This window comes from Macaca nemestrina, chromosome 5 (assembly GCF_043159975.1).
Source record: "Macaca nemestrina isolate mMacNem1 chromosome 5, mMacNem.hap1, whole genome shotgun sequence".
Lineage (NCBI taxonomy): Eukaryota > Metazoa > Chordata > Mammalia > Primates > Cercopithecidae > Macaca > Macaca nemestrina.
In genome coordinates, this window is record NC_092129.1 from 129,059,225 (window position 1) to 129,081,950 (window position 22,726).

Below are 22,726 nucleotides of genomic sequence, written 5' to 3' on the forward strand. Positions count from 1 at the left end.
CTCACTGAAATTCTTAAAGATTTTTTAAAAGTTCTTTTTCTGGCATTTCATGTATTTGCCTATTATTGTTATTGTAAAATTACTGTTTTTCTTTGGAAGAGTAATGTGTCCTTGATTTTTCATGTTTGATGTGTTCCTATGTTGATTTCTAAGCATTTGGTGAAAAAGTCTCTTCTTCTGATTTTACGGAGTAAGTTTCATCGGGAAAGACTTACTTGTATGAGTGGATCTTAGGATGCAGGTTTGGTGGGATACACTGGCCTTAGTTCTAGGTGAATTCAGTAGTGTGGACTTCATGTAGTTTCTTCAGTTATAATCTGCACCAATGACATGTTACACATCAATATGACATTATGTTGTCTGAGAATAGTTCAACCAGGCTGGGTGCAGTGGCTCACATCCGTAATCCCAGCACTTTGGGAGGGCAGGGCAGGCAGATCACTTGAGGTCATGAGTTTGAGACTAGCCTGGTCAACATGGGGAAACCCCATCTCTACTAAAAACACAAAAATTAGCTGGGCGTGGTGGTGCACGCCTGTAGTCCCAGCTACTGGGGAGGCTGAAGCAGGAAAATTGCTTGAACCCAGCACATGGAGGTTGTGGTAAGCCAAGGTCATGCCACTGCACTCCAGCCTGGGTAAAGGAGCGAGACTCTGTCTCAAAAAAAAAAAGAATATTTCAACCAATACCTGTGAGGATACTACTCTTTGCAAGTCCTAAGCCAATCACTATGTGAACTGATACCAGACAGTTTTGATCTTTCTCAGACATGCTGTATCACAAGAATTGGGGAAAATTTACATTAAAAGTATAATTTTCACATGGGATATAAGGAAAGTTCACTTGACAGGCTTATTTCAGATTTTTTAATGTCTTAAGCAATGTAGAAAATAAGAAACTTGACATTTATAAGTAAAAACTTAAACCAATTCTCTTGCAGGATATAAAGTAGAATTATTAGCTGGGTGTGGTGGAATGCACCAGTAGTCCCAGCTACTTGGGAGGCTGAGGTAGGAGGATCCTTAAGCCCAGGAATTAAAATCCAGCCTGGGCAACATAGCAAGACCCTTAACTCTAAAAAAAAAAAAGAAAGAAGGAAAGAAAGTACAATTATTAATAAAAGCCACTGAATTATGAATTCAGTGAGTCTCAGTCTTGGCACTTCAACAAAATAGCATTGAACCTCATAGGATTTTCCTCATTTATTCCTCATCTGTGCATCTCCAACAAGAGCAGATGGATGTAAGTTCCCTGACAAGTCTTAAAAGCCTCTAACTCTTCTTCTTCCTCAAAACATTCTGCTAGGAATACATTTCAGCATAAGTAAATGACATAAAGTCCACCACAAGTAAATTATCCTATCAAGTTTCATTTTTGTAACATTTTCTTTTACGATTCATGATCAGTATCCCATTGTTATTTTTCTTTCCCTGTTCCCAAAGTAGCTGTCATTGTTAAATTCATTTATCTCAGAATATATATTCACCTGTCCATAGTCCCTTATCCTCCTTTTTTTGTATATTCATCTGGCTTCTTATTTCTTTCTACTGAGAAAGAATGATGCAAAAGCAGAATTAGTTGAGGATGGAAAGTTATAGATACCTTATTTCTGAAATAAAATTTGTTCTCAGTAATTCATAGAAATAGAAGAACATGATATATCATATCTCTATTGTTGGATCTACTATATATACACACCCTGCTTGGAGATTAATATATATGTACTATATATTTTTTTAATAATTATAAAATAAAAATTTAATGTATATTTAAATATGTTTTGCTACTTATATCTTACATACTTTAGTATTTATATAATCTTTATTATAAACCTGAATGGATATAAATATCAAATTTGATCAATTTTATCCCCTTTAGGGGATGCAACTAGGCATCTAGTTGCAACTAGAGACTAATGCAACTAGGCAGTGCCATAACTAAAGGCAGCCAGCAAGAGAAAGGGGGAACAGGAAACAAGATAAGTCATAGGCAGGACATTTTGCTCTGGGGAGATAATTGGAGCACACTGTGGCTTAGTTGGGAATAACAAACAAGTTGCCCTTTCAGTAAGGGCTGAAAGTGGTATTTTTATTTCTCCATGACTTTCTACCTGACCTTTGGTGCTCCCTGAGAAAGGAAGCTGGGTGTGTGTGTGTCTACAGACCAAAGAAAAGAAAGTGTAAAATGTACCAAGGGGACCGCCTTAGAAGAAATAGTTTAAAAAAATGAATCAAAGAAAAAATATAGTTTTACATAGAATAGGAATGGAAAAATAGTGTGATAACTTCTAATTCTATGCAAAAGAAATCATTATCACCAGTATCATTATCATTATTTTTTAGATTGTGTTGAAATTCTATTACTGGTATAGCATGTTACCCAGTTTGGTAATATTTGTATTCTCAAGGTGTGTAAGTCCCTTTTATAAAGGCAAGACTAACTTTTCTATAAAAGGTAATGAGATGATGGCCAGGCATGGTGGCTCACGCCTGTAATACCAGCTCTTTGGGAGGCCGAGGCGGGTGGATCACCTGAGGTCAGGAGTTCGAGAGCAGCCTGGCCAACATGGTGGAAACCCATCTCGACTAAAAATACAAAAATTAGCTGGGTGTGGTGGCACGTGCCTGTAATCCTAACTACTTGGGAGGCTGAGGCATGAGAATCACTTAAACCCAGGAGGCAGAGGCTGCAGTGAGCCGAGATCACGCCACTGCACTCCAGGCTGGGCAACAGAGTGAGACTCTGTCTCAAAAAAAAAAAAAAAAACAAGTTATGAAATGAGGTTGGCTGGCTCACAATCCTCAGGTTAGCTCTGTAAGACTATTTAAACCATGTGGTATAGGCAGACTCTAAATGGTCCCAGTGATCTCCACCTCTTGGTATTTGTGCTTTTGCAGTATTCCCTCCCCTTGAGTGTTGGCCAGACTTATTGACTCACTTCTAATGAATAAAATACAGTAAAAGTCATGGAATGTCACTCTCAAGATCAAATTATAAAAAGGCTATGGTTTCCATCTTGGGTGCTCTCTCTCACTCTCTCTTGGATTGCTTGCTCTGGGGAAAGCCAGCTTTCATGTCCTGAGATAGCCCTACAGAGAAGCCCACAGGAGTAAGCTTAGAGCAGATTGTTATAATCCAGGTATGGTTTGCTTGTCCCCACCAAGTCTCATGTTGAAATTTGATCCCCAATGTTGGAAATGGGGCTTGGCAGAAGGTGTTTGGATTGTAGGAGCAAATCCCTTATGAATGGCTTTGTGCCATTCTCACAGGAATGAGAGAATTCTCACTGTTAGTTCCCACAGAACTGATTGTTGAAAAGAACCTGGCACCTCCTCTCTCTCACTTTCTCTCTCCCCATGTGATTTGCACACACTGGCTCCTCTTCCCCTTCCTCCTTGAGTGAAAATAGCTTGAGGCCCTCAACAGATGCAGAGCCATGAGCCAAAACAAAAACAAAAACAAAAACAAAACTTTTCTTTATAAATTACCCAGCCTCAGTTATTCCTTTATAGCAAAAATGAACTAAGACACAGATCTCCTAAAGCATCTCAGCAGCAATGGCAGTGAACTTGGAAGCAGATTTTCCCCCCAGTTGAGCCTTGAGATGACTGTACCTCCAGCTGACATCTTGACTGTAACCTCATAAGAGATTGACCTAAACTACCCAGCTAAGGTGGTCCCAGATCTCTGGCCCAAAGAAAATTTGAGATAATAAGTGTTTGTATTTTAAGCTGCTAAGTTTGGGTAATTTGTTGAGCAGTAATAGAAAACTAAGCAAACCATATCAGATAACATGTAATATAGCTGAAATGCTATATAAGATGCAGTGGGAGAATCAGAGTCGAGGTGGGCAGGAGAGAGATAAAAAGTACTCACTGAGCACCTATGTTGTGTGAGACACAATGCCAGGCCCTTTACAGACATATCTTAGCTTATTCCCATTACACCATTGCACAAGTATCATTATCTTCATGCTACACATGAGTAAGCTAAGATTCAGAAGGGTTAAAAATTTTCCCAGCATGACACAGCTAGTAAGTAGCAGATGCCAGCTTTTGAACTCTAGTGTATCTAAACCTGAAGCTCCTACTTCTATTACAACCCTAATTGCAATGAAAAGGGGATCAAATAGTTTATAACACTGGTAATGAGTGAAAATGTACCCAGCTGAACTTTTCAGATGCATACCAAACATTTATGTGATAAGAGCTGAAGTAGTGTATGAGCAGAGTGCTGTAGGAATGTGAAGAAAGCAACATCTCATTCTCCTTGTAATGTGTGAGGGGATGGAGGAAAAACCCCACAGAGAGGATTATACTGGAAATTAGCAACTCAGCCTCCCTGTTACCCCTGGGAGAAGTCAAGATCTGGATCAGACCAGTTACCAGCTTTGTGGCTTGGGCAAGTTACTTCTCACACCACGGTTTTCTTATCTGTACTGATTAAGTTAGGCAGTGCACATAATTGCTTGACAGAGTCAGGTATATAGCAAGCACTTAACAGACATTCACAGCCAATAATACTATTGTTACTGTTTTCTCTCCAAAATTGATTCTCTTGATAAATGTGTAATTACTAACACTATTTTTTAATGTTCATCAGTGAGTGATTTTTTAGGGGAGGAAAAAATATTCCCCTATTATAATTGGGCAAAAGTTGAGGGAAAACAAGGAGACAGAGAATATAAGAAAAGTAAAAAGGGGTAAAAACAAAAGTTCACTGTTTGTTAGATAAGATTGTCTGAGGCAAATGAACAGGGCTGGGAGCAGAGGCAGGGAGAGTCTGGCCTGTGGACTCTCTGTAGAGAGCAAAGACTGTATATTTTATTCACATTCAGGTTGCCAAGAACAGTATCAGGTTCACAATCATTCATTGAAAATCCAATGAACTCATTCATTCTTCCATTCAGCAAATATTAACTAAAATCCACTATGTGCCATCATGCTTCCATGAGGGTAGCATTGCAGAGTTTATGTTCTAACAAGGCAAGACAAGAAATCAAACATAATACACAAAATAAAACTATATATGTAAAGTGTGAATATGTTTGGAGTAGGATAACCACCAGGAAGATGTTAAAGCAGAAAAATGGGCTGGAAAACATAGTAAGATGATGTGCTGCCTTAGCTAACGTGATCAGGAGAGTCCTAGTTGAGGGAAAAGCAAGAAATGCTGGAGACAGCATGCCCCTCTCCAGCATCCTTCCCTGGCCCTGGCCAGAGGCTGTGACTTACTCACCCATGTGTTGAATTGAGGGAGAGGAAAAGAACAGGAAAACTTGGTGTTGGTTAGTTTAAGAGTATCTTATCAATAAACTTCTGAAATGTAAAAGCTATGATTTCTTTTGCAGACAGTTAAAAAAGCAAAATAATCATTTATAATGGAGAAAGAGTATGCTTTACTTATCTGCACAGGATTCCAAACATGTAGTTCTTAATCCACATTGATCTGTAGTCCCCCTATATTGTTGAAAGGGCTTTCTGGGACTATAGGGAGGCAAATGAGGAGCCTAGGTTGTACTTAGATAACCCTGAGAGGAAGTGCCTCCTTAAATTTTATACCCTAGGTACCTGACTTGCCTCACCTTAGTCCCCGCCCTGACTGATTGGTTGGGTGGTTCTGTTGGTTGGTTGAGTTTTGCTTTTGCATTGTAATTACTTTTTTTTAATGATATGTGCCTATTTAAAATGTCAATCAATAAAAAAAAATTGAGAAAAAATAATATAGCATCCCAATTCCTGCCATACAGAAACAGCCAGCATTAGCAATTAGCAAACATCATTATAGACATGTTTCTGTGCATATATACAGATAGAAGGTTGATAAATATATGAGCAATATAAATAGTCAAAGAGATAAACAGGTATGAGTAGAAATTATTTTATAAAAATCTGATGTACCCTTCTGCCTTTCTACAGAGCAGTTAGCTTTTCAGTATGCTATGGTTTGAATATATGTGTCCCCCAAAATTCATATGTTGAAATCTTAACCACTAAGGTCATAGTATTAGGAGCTGGGGCCTTGGGAAGTAACTAGGTCATGAATGTGGAGGCCTCATCAATGGGATTAGCGCCCTTCCATGATCTATTATATGATGTGTCACCAGGCACTGAATCTGCTTGTGCCTTGATCTGGGACTTCTTAGGCCCCACAACCTTGAGCAATAAATTTTGGTGGTTTACCAATTATCTGATCTCAGGTATTTTGTTGTAGCAGCCTGAATGGACTAACACAATGTCTCAGTTTAAATATGAAGGGACAACCAAGGATCACATGACATTTCAGGAATGCCTTCCATATTAAACAGAGCAACCAAGGTTACTGGAAAAGAAATATGTTAGAGGAGATAAGAAAAGAAGATAACTGGAATTCCACTTCTGACATGACAATATAAAAGATTCTATAGACCAGCTGCCCGGCAAAATTGCCAAAAATAATATTTTTTGTAGAAAAACCCAACCATTTAAAATCTCTGGAAATTATCCTAAAGCCATACAGCAAATGAAGAAATAGTTACTCAAGAAAACCTAGTGAAACTCCATAAGAACAGAAAGCCTGTGGTACTTGAATTAAGGCTCACCCTCTCCCCTTCCCACCCAGTGAGATGGAAGCTTCACTTCAGGCAGGTTCAGCCAAGAATACAAGTTTCCTCTCCCACAAGGTTGCAGTCAGAGGGTTATATTCCCAGAGGGGCAGGACATTATTTTCCAACTAATTTCTGAGGCTGGTTTTACATGGATATCAAAAACATAAAGACAACTGAAGAAAACCATGGACATTACCTCTTAGGAGCATGAATTTTAAAATTCTCAACAAAATACTAGCAAACCTATAAAAAGACATTAAAAAGCAATGTATAAACATATAAAAAGAAATTTATATATTAAAATAATGTAAAATAATTATACATCTGTAAAGCAACATGTAAAAAGAATTCTATACCATGACCAAGTAGGACTTCTTATTCCAGGAATGCAATGTTGTTTTAACATCCAAAAATCAATTAATGTAATATACTATATCAATAGAATAATTAAAACCACATGAGCATCTCAGTAGACATAGGAAAAGCATTTGCAAAATGCAGCACCTTTTCATGATAAAAATACTTAAACTTGGGATAAAAGAGAACTTCCTCAACCTAATGAAGGGCATCTATTAAAAAAAAAAAAACACTGAAAACATAATACTTGATGGTGAAAGACTGGATGCTTTGCCCCTAAAATCAGGAACAAAATAAGAAGGTCTACTCTTGTGGGCCACTTCCATTCAACATGTACTGGAGGTTCTAGCCAGAGCAATTAGACAAGAAGAACAAATATAATGTATCCATATTGGAAAGGAAGAAGTAAAATTATCTCTCTTCATAGATGGCATGATCTTGTATATAGGTAATCCTAAGGAATTCACTGAAAAACTATTAGAGCTAATAAACAAGTTCAGCAAGGTTGCAGGATACAAGACCAGTATACAAAATTCAACTATATTTCTATACCTATGTAACATAAAATCCAAAAATTAACCTTCCAAAGATGAAAGGATATGGTTTCTCATCTCCTGGTCTGCATTCAGCAAGACTATTATTCAAGTATGGGAATAACATGAAGACATTTTCCAACATGCAAAGCCTCAGAAATTCTTTCCTGTCTTAGGAAATTTCCAGAAAATATGCTGCACAAAACAAAATAGTACACCACAAAAGTGAAAAACAAGAATGTAGGAGATCCTCAAGGGACATCTCATAAAGCAGACCTAGAAATCAGCAGGGAGTGGTTAGAGCGGGGCAGAGGGCTCTATGAGAGTCTCACCAAAATAAATAAATAAATAAATAAATAAATAAATAAATAAATAAATAAATAAATAAATAATGGCACCAGATAAATATGTGCTTTAGAAAAACAAGAACAAGGAAGAAATAAACAAAAAATGACCAATAAAACTGAGTGATTGTTATAAAGAAGATACTGGAAAACAAAGGAAAGATACTTAAAAAGATGAGAAAAACTTGTTGGTGTACAAGAAAGAGTGTAATCATAGGATACCACTTGGTTCTGCAATGACATTTACATAAAATTATCCTTTATTAATTTAACTAAAAATGATGTAACTAAAAAGGATAGATGAGATAGGAATATAGAATAATAAAATCCTTGCTTGTAGCAGAAGTTAGCTTTTCTTAAGTTGACAAACTGAGAAACTATAGTATAAACACATTATTAAGAGCTATGACAATATTTATTTTTAAAACATAGCCAAAATTGCTAAAGGTGACTGTTTTGGGGAGGTAGGGACTGATAAGTGCAAAAATTGCTGTACTTTATTATAAACTTTTATATTAAATGATAAACATTTTTTACCAGAGTAAGTATATTTTGATTAAGTGTTTCATTAATATAGAAAAAAGAAAAAGTAATCTGAAAAATGATTATCAAATATAAAAGGATCTATAATATTTGGCCAGGGGAACTTTTGATATTGGTGTTGCCATTCACCCATCACTACTGCAGAAACATATTAATATGTTCTGTAATTTGGGGCAACAAAGAAGTTAATTTATTATTGTTATTCTATGACAATGACTTTGTCAGAGACCAGACCTACATTCTGAATCTACCTAACTTTTTTCTCATGGTGTTATTTTACTTGTTTCTGTATCTTTCTTTTGTATTTTCTATAGAAATGAAATTAGATAAAAAGGCTTGCTGTGGACTGAATGTGTTCCTTCAAAATTTATATGTAGAAGCTTAATCACCATTATCTAATATGATAATATTAGAGGTGAGGTTTTTTTTTGAGACGGAGTCTCACACTGTCACTCCAGCTGGTGTGCAGTGGTGCGATCTCAGCTCGCTGCAACCTCTGCCTCCCAAGTTCAAGTGATTCTCCTGCCTCAGCCTTCCAAGTAGCTAGGATTACAGGTGCCCACCACCACGCCTGCCTAATTTTTTGTATTTTTTAGTAGAGACCGGGTTTCACTGTGTTGGCCAGGCTGTCCTCGAACTCCTGACCTTGTGATCCGCCCACCTCAGCCTCCCAAAATGCTGGGATTACAGGCGTGAGCCACCACGCGTGGCCAGCCACCGCACCCAACCTAGAGAGCTCTTAGTCCCTGTTACCCTTCCATCTCTTTTGCCATGTAGTAACACAGCATTATGTTCCTTCCAGAGGATGCAGCAATAGTGCCAGATGGAAAGCAGAAACTAGGCCCTCAATAGACACCGAAACTGCCAGAACTTTGATCTTGGACTTTTAGCCCCCAAAACTGTGAAACATATATTTCTTTTGTCACACATTACCCAGTCTCAGATATTTTGTTATGGGCAGCATAAATGGAATAAGACAAGGCTTGATTAGATTCAGGTTAAACATTTTTGTTAAGCATACTCCAAATGTGGTGATGCTGTGTACTTCATTTTACAACCACAGGAGATTGGTGATGCTAAATGTGGTTCCTTGAATAAAGTGGCAGCCACCAGATTTCTCCATTGTAAAGACATATTTGTTTCTTTTTTAAAAATAAGTAATTTGTAGGGTGATTCAGGCACCACATTAATATTCTGTTCTCCACCTCATAGTTTTAGCATTCATTGATGATTCTTACCTGCATCAGTTATATTTCAATGGGAAGAGCAAAAATGATTTTGTAGTCCTATTGTTCCTCCTAAATTTGTTAGCTGGCATTCTTCTGTGAAGAAGAGCTTTCTCTCATTTACTGGAGATGAACTAAGATCACTGAATTTTAAAACTTCAGCCTTTCTGACCGTTGCTATCTTCACCAGAGCTGCTCTTTTATGGTTTTGAAGACTGTGCTTTGCATAACTTTGAGGATGGTGTGCCCTTGACATAGCAGTCACTGTAAACTTATGATAAAATTATGACAGTTTTCTGAAAAACAGTGGGAAAGAATTTTGAGGGTGGGACCCCTTTTCTGGTGTTCAGAGTCACATTTGGGTTAGTGGCTGGAATTTATGTACCCCTGTCTCTGGGCACTCACCTTGGAACATTGGAAATCAGCATCTGGAAGCCATTCTAGAGTCTGATCTCTTCCCTGGATGTGCTCCCTTCCCCAAGACTCTGTCCCACTAGACATATTTCCCCCATTCTTAGCTTCTTACCTATAATCCTTTACCACCTACTGGAAAAGCATTGAGGCAACACTGTCAACAATTTGGGGTATTTTCTGGTGTGGAGGAAGAAAGAGGAGATACCTATTGTTTCCTGACCCTAAGGTCCCTGATGTTTCATACACTCTCCATGTATTAGGCTCTTGTCTCTTCTGTCTCGTGTAGGAATAAATAGTATCTTTAATTTCTTTATCTTTTAACATTATTTATCTTTTTATGTTTCTAACAGACTATAATTCTGCAATGCTATACATTTTACAATGTATTTATAGGCAACCAAGAGAAGTTACACATCTTACTCAAAAATATTTGCACCCTGAGTCAGTGCTTCTTGGTGAGAATAGTTCACAGCTAGTGGAGGGGAGCAAAGTGAGCTCATTCCACTGAGCTCATTAAACATCTGCAGGGTCACTCTATTGTTGGCTCACCTAGAGCAACTGTCTGCTTAAAAGCTGTCACATCCGCCCACCCATTGTGCTTTGTGTTAAAGCAATTCACAGAGTCACAGAAACTTTTCTTTCCCTTTTTCCCAGGGAAGTTGTGGGCAATTACAGCCTTTACTTGACAAGGTCTTTTTGACACAGCATGGCTGAAGGCAGTTGCCTCCAGGAGCCCTCAGTTGTTTTAGAAAGAGGGTGACAGTTACCTCTTCCATTTCTCCTGACTACCACTTTCGTTAAAACTTTTCCAGGACTTTTGGGGGTGGCTATTTCTTCTCATACCATCATGACAATTTCCGTGGGTGCTGTTGCAGATAATTAAGCTCTGCACTCCAAAATACAGAAGTGGTGATTACTTTGCCATCAGTGGAGTGCCACCAACTCTGTCCCTATGAAATTTAGAGAAGCTCCAAAATGATTTTTATTTTTGTTTGTTTTTAGCAGAATTCAGTTCATATACCCATGAAGCGTTCCAGTTTAGAAACTAGAAGACAAGTTTGAACCACCCTGGCTGTGTCTCTAAGTCAAGGGTTTTCAACCTGGGCACTATTAGCATTTTGGACTGGATGACTCTTTGTTGAGGGGGTGGGGAGTGGAGGGATCCCATGCATTTCAGGATGCTTGGCAGCGTGCCTGCCTCTACCCACTAAATGCCAGTAACACCTGTCCTCAAGTTGCCAAGTTGTGACAATCAAAAATATCTCCAGATATTACCGTATGTCCTCTGGGGAGGAGTGGGTGGGGAGGGGGGCACAAAACTGTCCCAGTTGAGATTCACTGCTCAAACTGAGAAAGTATTGACATGGATTGTGTTCAATTTGTAGCATACATTTTATTGTTTCCTTCTTTCCTTTGAAAGTCTCACGATGTCTCTGCCTTACTTACATAAATGTATAATAGAAATAAAGGTTTTTAATCTAACTTATTTTTCTAAAGGGTTATCCAAAGTGATTCCCAATGAGTTTAACCAACTAAAGGGGACATGGAGAAAAGAAGGCTTTTATTCTGTATAATAAACTAAACAATGCCAATTATCCACAGTGGATGCCTTTAAAATGCCAGAAACAAATTGAGAAAAAATAAAAATTTGTGCCATTATGCTGTAATACTCACATTCTGTTAATTTGCTTTGAAGAGTAAAATATTTTTGGAAACCTTAGTTTAACAATAGTAAAATATTTTGGAAACTTAAATTTAATAGCAATTTGACTACCATTAAAACTAGCTTATTTTAGAGATTCCCTCTAAAATGTTTATCCTAGGGCCTAAGATACTTCTTCAGTGATGAAGGTTGGTGCTATCTTCCAGGCAGCCTCAACACAACTTCACATTTACAGTGGGGAACACTGAAACTCTTTGTGATGAAGGAATTTGACCAAATAAATACAGTGCAGTATCAGGAAAGGTCTCCTGAGCCCTGATCCAATGCCTCTTTCCAGCTAACATGCTATTTGCTTCAGAAATCTAGGGAGTGGCAGCAAAGGCCTAGGCTTTTGGAAGAGGAGTGGGGTCCATGCCGAAAGGATAATGAGAGGAGAAGAGAAATGGTATAGAGCCTATCTTTGTCATTTTGCAATTTGGCTAAGGCTCACACTGTCCCATTCTCAGAAAGCAGTTTTATTTATATATGAGAGTTCACTGTTGATGTCATTATGTGTCTAGCACAGTGTCTGGGACATAATCAGCATCCAACAAATATTTGACAGATGACTACTGTGCTACCAGTGCAGATGCTAAAAGATGGAGGAAGAGGAAGAGGAGGAGGAGAAGGATCTTTCAAATGCCAAAAGACTGTCCACAGGGGAGCAGTTCTGGCTTTCTCTCAGCCTACCAGTGAATACAGGTTCAGTTGCCTGAAGCTTCTCTTGTTTTGTCAAAGACTTTAAGGATCAAATAAAACTTGCAAGGGTATCTCAACATAAGCCAGCACTGAGACCTAGAAAATTTAGCATCAGCTGCCATGTGTTTAACTACTATCTTAAACTTCCTCAAAGCATAAAAGTTAATATAGGTTGATGCAGTTAGATCTGGCTTTGAATCCCCGCTGCACTGTATGAACTTGGGCCAGTTATATCACGATTTCAGTGTTCTCATTTACAAAATGAAAATAAAAACACCTGCCTCATTGAGATGCCATTGGCATTGCAATGGATAACCTATAGCACATAGAAGCACATATATAACATCTACATATTACTTAGTAACTATAATTATGATAACTATTATTATCTGAGGTTAGGAGGGAGGGCATACAGAAAATGATGAGTACCTTGAGTCCCAATCAGGACAACCATACTAAAATAAACTCAACTCAAAGGGCAGAGGTGGATTCAGTAGGTCAATGATGGACACTGAAACTGGATTGATGTGTAGACTATATGGCTTAAGTAGTGGAAGCTTTTATCATCATTAGGGATAAAGCAAATGTTAGGACTTGCCTATATGTGGGCTGTGGGAAGAGGAGACAGTAAAACAAAGCAAAGAAGAAACAGGGGAGGAACCAGGGGATTCAGCACCATAGAGGTGAGAGTTGCCAGTGGAAGGAAGTGGTCAAGGGGATCCACAGCTCTACAGGGGTCTTGGCAATTAGGATGTCCCTGATTAAGGAGATATTTTAGCAGAAGTCAGTGGCAAAGGGTTGATAGTTGGAGGTGTGGAAGTAGAAACTGAAGATGGCATGAGGAAACAGAGTGCCTTAAATAGGCAAGAAAATTGAAAGTACATAAACCCTTTAGGATAAGAAAGACGTGAGTAACAGAAAGAACCTGAGAGAGGAGACCAGTGACAAGGCAGGTAAGAGAAGATGCCATCAAAGGAAGCAGCAGTGGTGGAGCAAGTGTGAATTCCAAGACGGAAGGCATGAGGATGGAAGGAAAAGATGAATTTAAAAAATTAAAATGCTGAAGAATTTGCTAAGGTGGGCTGGAAGAAAACTGATGCTCACAAGGAACATCTCCAAATTCAGAGTAAAGTCATGCTGGGGTTGTTTAGAATGGGTGAGAGGCTGTGATTAGAAACTAGTTGGGTAAATGCTGTAGGGAATGTAATAGAAAATCAAGAGAGTTGATTCAAGGATTGCTGACTTCAGTGAGTCCTCAGCCTAAGCCACTGAAGATTAACTTTAGATACTTTGCTTCAGACTCTGCACAATTGAGTGTAAACATAGTGGGTAGCCACAGGCCACTCCTTAGAAAAGAGGCAGAACACTCAGCTAGCCCACTGTGTCTTGTAGCCTACACCCTGTCTATTTGGATGCTTATAGTATGACCTCTGGCCGTACCAGGCTCTTCTAGATCCAAGCCCTGCTCACACCCTGGTACTAAGTCTCAGGTATTTATGTGATTCCTGGAATGTTCCCTGTGGACTCAGTCTTCATCCCTTTTGGTCTATAGCTGAAACTGGTGCTCAGGTCCTGGCCTGATTCCTAAAAGGTCTGGCTGTGTTTTTATAAGACTGAGTTATTCTTTGAGCATTAGCTGCTTTTGACTGGCACCCATCAACAACACCTGTGTGGGCACTGGAGTTAACCTTTTAGGTGCTAAATAAATCTTCCAGTTTCCAAAGGATTTACTCCACATTTTTATATTATTTTATCACTAGACATTGGAGCAGGAGGACAAAAATCAGACGGTAAGAATTAGGCATGAGGATGGGCAAAGTGAAAACCAAGAAATGTAGGTGGAGTTGTTGGTTCCTGGGATGCTACCATAAAATACTTGAAATAAGGGAAGCCAGAATATGGGTTATGGCCTAAAAGGAGAGAGAACATCAGGATGAGGACAATGAGTATGCTCAGTAAAATTTGGGAAATGTACCATAAATAGCACAGGACTTGGAGTTTGGCAAACATGGGTTCAAATTCCAGTTGTATGACCATGGATAATATATTTTGCTTCTGTGAGCCTCAGATTTTCTGTACAAATAAATCTGGGTACTGAGTTAACCAAAATTATTAGGTTTCCTTTCCAGAAAATGAAATTAATAAAGTCTGCCTTGTATGGTTGCAGTGAAAATGAAATGAGAATGTAGGTAAAACATCCAACCCACACCTCACACATAGTGGGTGCTCAAAACTTAGTGAATATTAATATTGCTACAAAGAAAGGCAAGAATGATCAGAGGAGGGGATTCTGAAGGTCTTTGATCTTGGTCAATGTCCGTTTTGACTTCATTATACATAACGTCAATTTGGACTAATTAAATGTGAGGAAGAAGCTACTAAATACATGGTAAACCAACTGCATGCAGTTCTCTGGATTGCTAGGGAAAGTGTAGTCTCAGCCAAATCACATGTTTATGTGGAGCAAAAAGGAGTGGGATTCTGCAGTTGTGCCAGACATTAACTCACTAGCCTTGAAATGAAAGCCTGGTTTAAACTTGCCCGTCTCCCCACTCAGATCAGCTTGCTTTCCCACTTCCCTATTTCTGCTGCTGCTCCTACCCCTGGAGTCATTCATGGTTAACTCCCCTCATTTACTCTCCCTGCCACTGCACGCTGTCGATTCTCTCCAGGTCCACAGTGAGATCACATAGATGCAGTGCAGTTTTGAACCCTCCCACATATAAGAATGTTAGAAATCTCCTCAGTCTAGGAAAGCAGGGCTCTTCATGATAAAATGCTGTTTGCTGGCCTCTCTGGAATCCAGTAATTCCTTCCAAGGATGTAGTCTTCACTTGGGTTCTTGGGTTCTATTCCCTGCTCTTCAGATCTGTATTTTTCTCTCCAGCTCTGTGGGTCTCTGAAGGGATCTTGTTTGGCCTGCATTGCCTATAAGGCAGCCAAAGTGGTAATGTTGTTAGCTACAAATAGCAGAAAAAAAAAATTCTTATTATATAAGTAATGCTAGCTCATTGTAGAACATCTGGAAGGTATAAAAGACTATTTTAAAGGATATCTATACTGGTGCTCTTTTGCAAGCACCACATTCTGGCTGGAAGCCAACTGACGCAGTTCATTACAGCATATTCAGGTAGAATAGCACTGCCTAAGAAAGAGAATACTTGTGTGTGACCTCAGCTGCACCATTGCCTGCACCACCCTAGCTAACCAGGAGGTCCTAAGTCTGTCTATGTGACCAGTTCATTAATACTACAGCTGGCATTGAGAAAGCCCCCACACTAAGGCTGTCTATAGCTAAGGAATAACAAAGAGTCTATGTCACTCCCCTGTCACCCCCATCAGAGCTGGTACTGGTACCTATTTCTGGGAAACTTGAGGACAGGTCCCATTGCTGGATCCCTTGCAGACATTGCCTAGTACCAGCCTGGAGTGTGGCAGCCCCACTGGGTGACTAGACCCAGAGGAATAATTGTATTCACAGTGGTCTGGCTCTCAGGGAATCCTATTACTAAGGGAAGGGGGAATGTACCACATCAAGGGAACACCCCATACAACAAAAGAATCCTTGAGTCCTAGATCTTTCTGCTGGTGGGAAGTTTCTTCCAGCAGAGGCACAGTTGCAGTACTGGGCTCAGCAGGGAAAGTCTGCAGCTCTGTCACAATAGGCAGCCCTGGTGCTCATGAAGGGGCTTATAGAAGGGGACTTCTTTTGTCTCTTGTCCACCATTGCAAACAAAGCTAGAGCTTTTCCCGTGGGAGCTCAACAGCGGTGTACCTATACACAGCCCTTCTGGAACACTTCAGGGTGAATGCATCCCCATAGTAGGAGCACCCTCCAGGTTCAGGCTTGCATGAGAGCTAGAGTCACAATTTCTCTTTACTTAAAACATCAATATTCCTGCAGATGAAAAGGAGATGCCTGTCTGATCTGAACAGGCAGAACGCTGGGTCAGGAGTGTGTCTAGGAGGTGGATAGCTTTCCTGCTGGCCTGGCAGGGGAGCTGAGGTGGCCCCACCCTGCCTCCTAATAAGACCTCAGTATGTTTCACTGAGAGCTCCCCCAGTCACCTCTATTGAGGTGGGGACCTCAGCTCACCACTGGGCATTGCATTTACCCAACTGCTTTAGCCATAGTTGGTTTTTACCCATGGACACTCCTCCTATTGGCCTGAAGCCTGAATTATTCAACCCAGTAAATAAAATACAGGGGGCAAAATTAAAAGTACCTACCATGGGGGAATGAGATAAGCTACAAGAGACCTCTGTCATTCCAACCCCATAGGAGACAGTGAAGTTGCTCATACACCAAGCACATTGCTACTATAACCAGCATCTGAGAAAGCCATCATAAAAAGACTCTCTATAACTAAGGAACTCGTATAGAGTCTTCACCCTTGAAAGCACCAAGACCCAAATGAGGCTATAATAAGTTATAAACATTAAAGACACATCCTTAAGGAGATGGGGAGAATACTTTTTAAAAAAATGGTCAAATCAAAACTAAATTCAAGAATAATTAGAAGAAATACTCTTTCTTCTAATTATGTAATTTGACAAAACAGCGTTCTGTAACACTCCCAAAAGATCACACTAACCCTCCAGCAATGGATCTAAATCATGATGAAATCTTTGAAATACCGGATAAAGAATTCAAAAGGTTGATTATTAAGCTACTCAAGGAGATACCAAAGAAAGGTGAAAACCAATATAAAGAAATCAAAAAACCAATTAGGATATGAATGAAAATTTTTTTCAAGACATAGATATCTTAAAGAAAAACCAATCAGAACTTCTGGAAATGAAAGACAAACTTAGGGAATTACAAAGTGCAATGGAAAGTTTTGACACTAGACTAGACAAGTAGAAGAAAATTTTGGAACTTGAAGACAAGGCTTTCAAATTAACCCAATCAGACTAAAATAAAGAAAAAAGAATAAAAAGAAATGAACAAAGTCTCCAAGAAATATGGAATTATATAAAGTGGCCAAACCTAAGAATAATTGGTGTTCCTGAAGGAGAAGAGGAAGCAAAAAGTTTGGAAAATTTGTTTGAGGGAATAATTGAGGAAAACTTTCTTGGCCTTGCTAGAGATTTAGATATCCAAATACAAGAAGCTCAAAGAATCCCTGGGATATTCACTGCAAAAAGGTCATCATCAAGGCATATAGTCATCAGGCTACCCAAAGTCAACATGAAGGAAAGAATTCTAAGAGAAGTGAGACAAAAGGCAGATAATGTTTACATAATAACCTATCAGAGTAACAGTTGAGTTCTCAGCAGAAACCTTACAAATCAGAAGGGATTGGGCTCCTATCTTTAACCTCCTTAAACAGAATAACTGTCAGCCAAGAATTTTGTATCCAGCAAAACTAAATTTCATAAATGAAAGAGAAATAAAGTCATTTTAAGACAAACAAATGCTGAGGGAATTTGTCACTACCAGACCAGCCCTGGAAGAAATGGTAAAAGGAATTCTAAATCTTGAAGCAAAATCTCACTATGCACCAAATTGAACCTCTTGAAGGCATAAAATTCACAGCGTCTGTAAAACAATAATATAATGAGAAAAATTAAGTACCTAGGTAACAATTAATATGATGAGAGTGGAACAACACCTCACATCTCAATATTCAAGTTGAACTTAAGTGGCCTAAATGCTCCACTTAAAAAATACAGATTGGCAGAATGAATAGAAATTACAAGCTGAATATCTGCTATCTTCAAGAGACTCACCTAACATGTAAAAATTCATATGAATTCAAGATAAAGGAGGCGGAAAAAGATATTCCATGCAAATGGAAAACAAAAGTGAGCAGGAGTATCTATTTTTATATCAGACAAACAGACTTTTAAGTAGCAATAGTAAAAAAATACAGAGAATGTCATTATATAATGATAAAAGGATCAATACAACAAGAAGATATTACAATCCTAAATTTATGTGCACCAACATGGAGCTCTCAGATTTATTAAACAATTAATGTCAGGCCTAAGAAATGAGACAGAGAGCAACACAATAATAGTAAGGGACTTCAATACTCCACTGATAGCACTAGACAGATCATCAAGACAGAAACTCAACAAAGAAACAATGGACTTAAACTACGATCTAGGGCAAATGGACCTAACAGATATTTACAGAATATTCTATCCAAAAACTGCCGAATATGCATTCTTCTCATCAGCTCATGGATCATTCTGCAAGATAGACCATATGGTAAGCGACAAAATAAGTCTCAATAAATTTTTAAAAATTGAAATCATTTCAAGTATCTTCTCAGACCACAGTGGAATAAAACTAGAAATCAAGTTTAAAAGGATTCTCAAAATTATACTAATACATGGAAATTAAACAGTCTGCTCCTGAATGATTTTTGGGTTAACAAATCAAGATGGAAATTTAAAAATTATTAGAAATGAATGATAACTTCTGGGATACAGCAAAAGCACTGCTAAGAGGAAAGTTTATAGTGCGAAATGCCTACATCAAAAAGTCTGAAAGATCACAAATTGACAACTTAATGTCACACTGCAAGGAACTAGAAAAACAAGAACAAACTAAACCCAAAACTAGCATAAAAAAAAAAGATCAGAGTAGAATTAAATGAAATTGAAACAAACAAAATACAAAAGATCAATAAACCAAAATGCTGATTCTTTAAAAAGATAAACAAATTGATAGAACATTAGCTAGATTAACCAAGAAAAGAAGAGAGAAGATTCAAATAAGCTCAATTAGAAATGAAGAAATGAAACTGGAGACATGACAACCAACAGCACAGAAATACAAAAGATCATTCAAGACTACTATGAACACCTCTATGCACACAAACCAGAAAACCTGGAGGAAATGAATAAATTCCTGGAAACATACAACCCTCCTAGATTAAATCAGGGAAAAAAACCCAGAAACTCTGAATAGACCAATAACAAGCAGTGAGATTAAATCAGTAGTGAAAAAAAAATTCAACAAGAAAAATCCCAGGGCCAGATGGATTCACAGCCGAATTCTATCAGACATTCAAAGAAGAATTGATACCAATCCTGCTGAAACTATTATAAAAGTTTGAGGAAGAGGGAGTCCTCCCTAATTCATTCTATGAATCCAGTATCCCCTTGATACCAAAACCAGGAAAGAACATAGAAAGAAGAGAAAAAAAGAAAGGAAAGGAAAAGAGAAAGAAGACAGCAGGGAAGAGGAGGGGACAGGAGGGGAGGGGAGGGGACAGGAGGGGAGGGGAGAGAATGGGAAGGGAGGAAGGGAAAACAGGTCAATATCTCTGAGGAACATAGATGCAAAAATCCTCAATAGAATACTAGCTAAAAGGATCCAACAGTACATCAAAAAGATAATTCATCATGATCAAGTGGGTTTCATCCTAGGGATATAGGGATGGTTTAACATATGCAAGTCAATAAATGTGATACATCACATAAACAGAATTGAAAACAAAAACCATATGATTATTTCAATAGATACAGAAAAAAGCATTCAATAAAATCAAAGCATCCTTTTATGGTAAAAACCCTCCACAAACTAGGCATAGAAGGGACTTACCTCAAAATAATAAACCATATATGACAAACCCACAGCCAACATCATACTGAATGGGGAAAAGTTGAAAGCATTCCCCCTGAGAACTGGAATAAGACAGGAATGCTCATTTTCACCACTTCTATTCAATATAGTACTGGAAATCCTAGCCACAGCAATCAGACAAGGTAAAAAAAATAAAAGGCATCAAAATTGAAAAAGAGGAAGTAAAACCATCGCTGTTCACTGATGATATGATCATATACCTAGAAAATCCTAAAGACTCCTCCAAAGGACTCCTAGATTTGATAAATGAATTCAGTAAAGTCTCAGGTTACAAAATCAATGTACATAAATCAGTAGTACTGCTATACACCAACTACGGCCAAGCTGAGAATCAGATCAAGAACTCAACCCCTTTACAATAACCGCAAAAAAAATAAAATACCTAGAAATATACTTAACCAAGGAAGTAAAAGATCTATACAAGAGAACTACAAAACACTGCTGAAAGAAATCATAGATGGCAAAAACAAATGGAAGCACATCCTATGCTCATGGATTGGGAGAATCAATATTGTGAAAATGACCATACTGCTCAAAGCAATCTACAGATTCACTGCAATTCCCATCAAAATATCAACATCATTGTTCCCAGAATTAGAAAAAGAAATCCTAAAATTCCTATGGAACCAAAAAAAGAGTCCATATAGCCAAAACAATACTAAACAGAAAAAACAAATCTGGAGACACCACATTACCAGACTTCAAATTATGCTACAAGGCTATAGTTACCAAAATAGCATGGTACTAGTATAAAAGTAGGCACGTAGACCAATAGAACATAATAGAGAACCCAGAAATAAAGCCAAATACTTAAAACCAACTGATCTTCAATAAAGCGTGCAAAAACATAAATGGGGGAAAAGACACCCTATTTAATAGTGCTGGGAAAACTGGCTAGCAACATGTAGAAGAATGAAACTGGATCCCTATCTCTCACCTAACACAAAAATCAATTAAAGACAGATCAAAGACTTAAACCTAAGACCTGAAACCATAAAAATTCTAAAAGATAACTTCCGAAAAACTCTTTTAGACACTGACCTAGACAAAGAATTTATGACTAAATCCCCAAAAGTAAATACAACAAAAACAAAAATAAACAAATGAGACCTATTTAAACTAAAAAGCTTCTGCACAGCAAAAGAGATTATCGGCAGAGTAAAGAGATAACCCACAGAATGGAGAAAATATTTGCAAACTATGCATATGGCAAAGGACTAGTATTCAAAATCCACAAGAATCTCAAACAAATTTGATTCAAATAAATCAGCAAGAAAAAATGCAATAATTCCATCCAAAATGGGCAGATGACATGAATAGACATTTCTCAAAAGAAAACATACAAATGGCCAAGAAACATGAAAAAAATGCTCAACATCACTAATCATCAGGGAAATGCAAATTAAAATTACAGTGAACTATCTCCTTACCCTAGTCAGAATGACCATTATTAAAAAGTGAAAAAACAATAGTTGTCGGTGTGCATGTGGTGAAAAGGGTGGGCTTATACGCTGCTTGTGGGAATGTGAATTAGTACAACCTCTACGGAAAACAGTTTACAGATTTCTTAAAGAACTAAAAGTAGATCTACCATTTGTTCCAGCAATCCCACTACTGGGTATCTACCTAAAGGAAAAGAAGTTATTATATTAAAGAGACACAAGTATATGTATGTTTATTGCAGCATAATTTACAATTGCAAAGATCTGGAACCAACCTAAGGGCCCACCAACCAATGAGTGGATAAAGAAAACGTGATATTTGTGGAGAAATAGGAACACTTTTACACCGTTGGTGGTAATGTAAATTAGTTCAACCATTGTGGAAGATGGTGTGGCAATTCCTCAAAGATCTAGAAGCAGAAATGCCATTAGACCCAGCAATTCCATTATTGAGTATATACCCAAAGGAATATAACCCATTCTATTACAAAGATACGTGGATGCGTATATTCATTGCAGCACTACTCACAATAGCGAAGACATGGAATCAAAACAAATGTCCATCAATGATAGACTAGATAAAGAAAATGTGGTACATATACACCATAGGATACTATGCAGCCATAAAAAAGAAATGAGATCATGTCCTTTGTGGGGACATGGATAGAGCTGGAAGCCACTGTTCTCAGCAAACCAACATAGTAACAGAAAACCAAACACCGCATGTTCTTACTTACAGATGGGAGCTGAGCAATGAGAACAGATGGACACAGGGAGGGTAACAACACACGCTGGGGCCTCCTGGGGGATGTGGTGGGAGAGGGGGAGCATAAGGAAAAACAGCTAATGCATGCTGGGCTTAATACCTAGATGATGGGTTGATAGGTGCAGCAAACCACCATGGCACATGTTTACCTAGGTAACCAACCTGCACATGCTGCACATGCACCCCAAAACTTAAAATAAAAATAAAAATTAAAAAAAGAAAATGTGATATATATACACCATGCAATACTTCTCAGTCATAAAAAGGAACAAAATAATGTCTTTCGCAGCACTTGGATGGAGCTGGAGGCCATTATTCTAAGTGAAGTGATTCAGGAATGGAAAACTAAAAACTGCATGCTCTTACTTATCAGTGGGAGCTAAGCTATGAGTATGCAAAGGCATACAGAGTGGTATAATGGGCTTTGGAGGCTCAGAAACGGGAGGTTGGGTGGGGGGGTGAGGGATAAAAGCTACATATTGGGGGCCAGGCACGGTGGCTCATGCCTGTAATC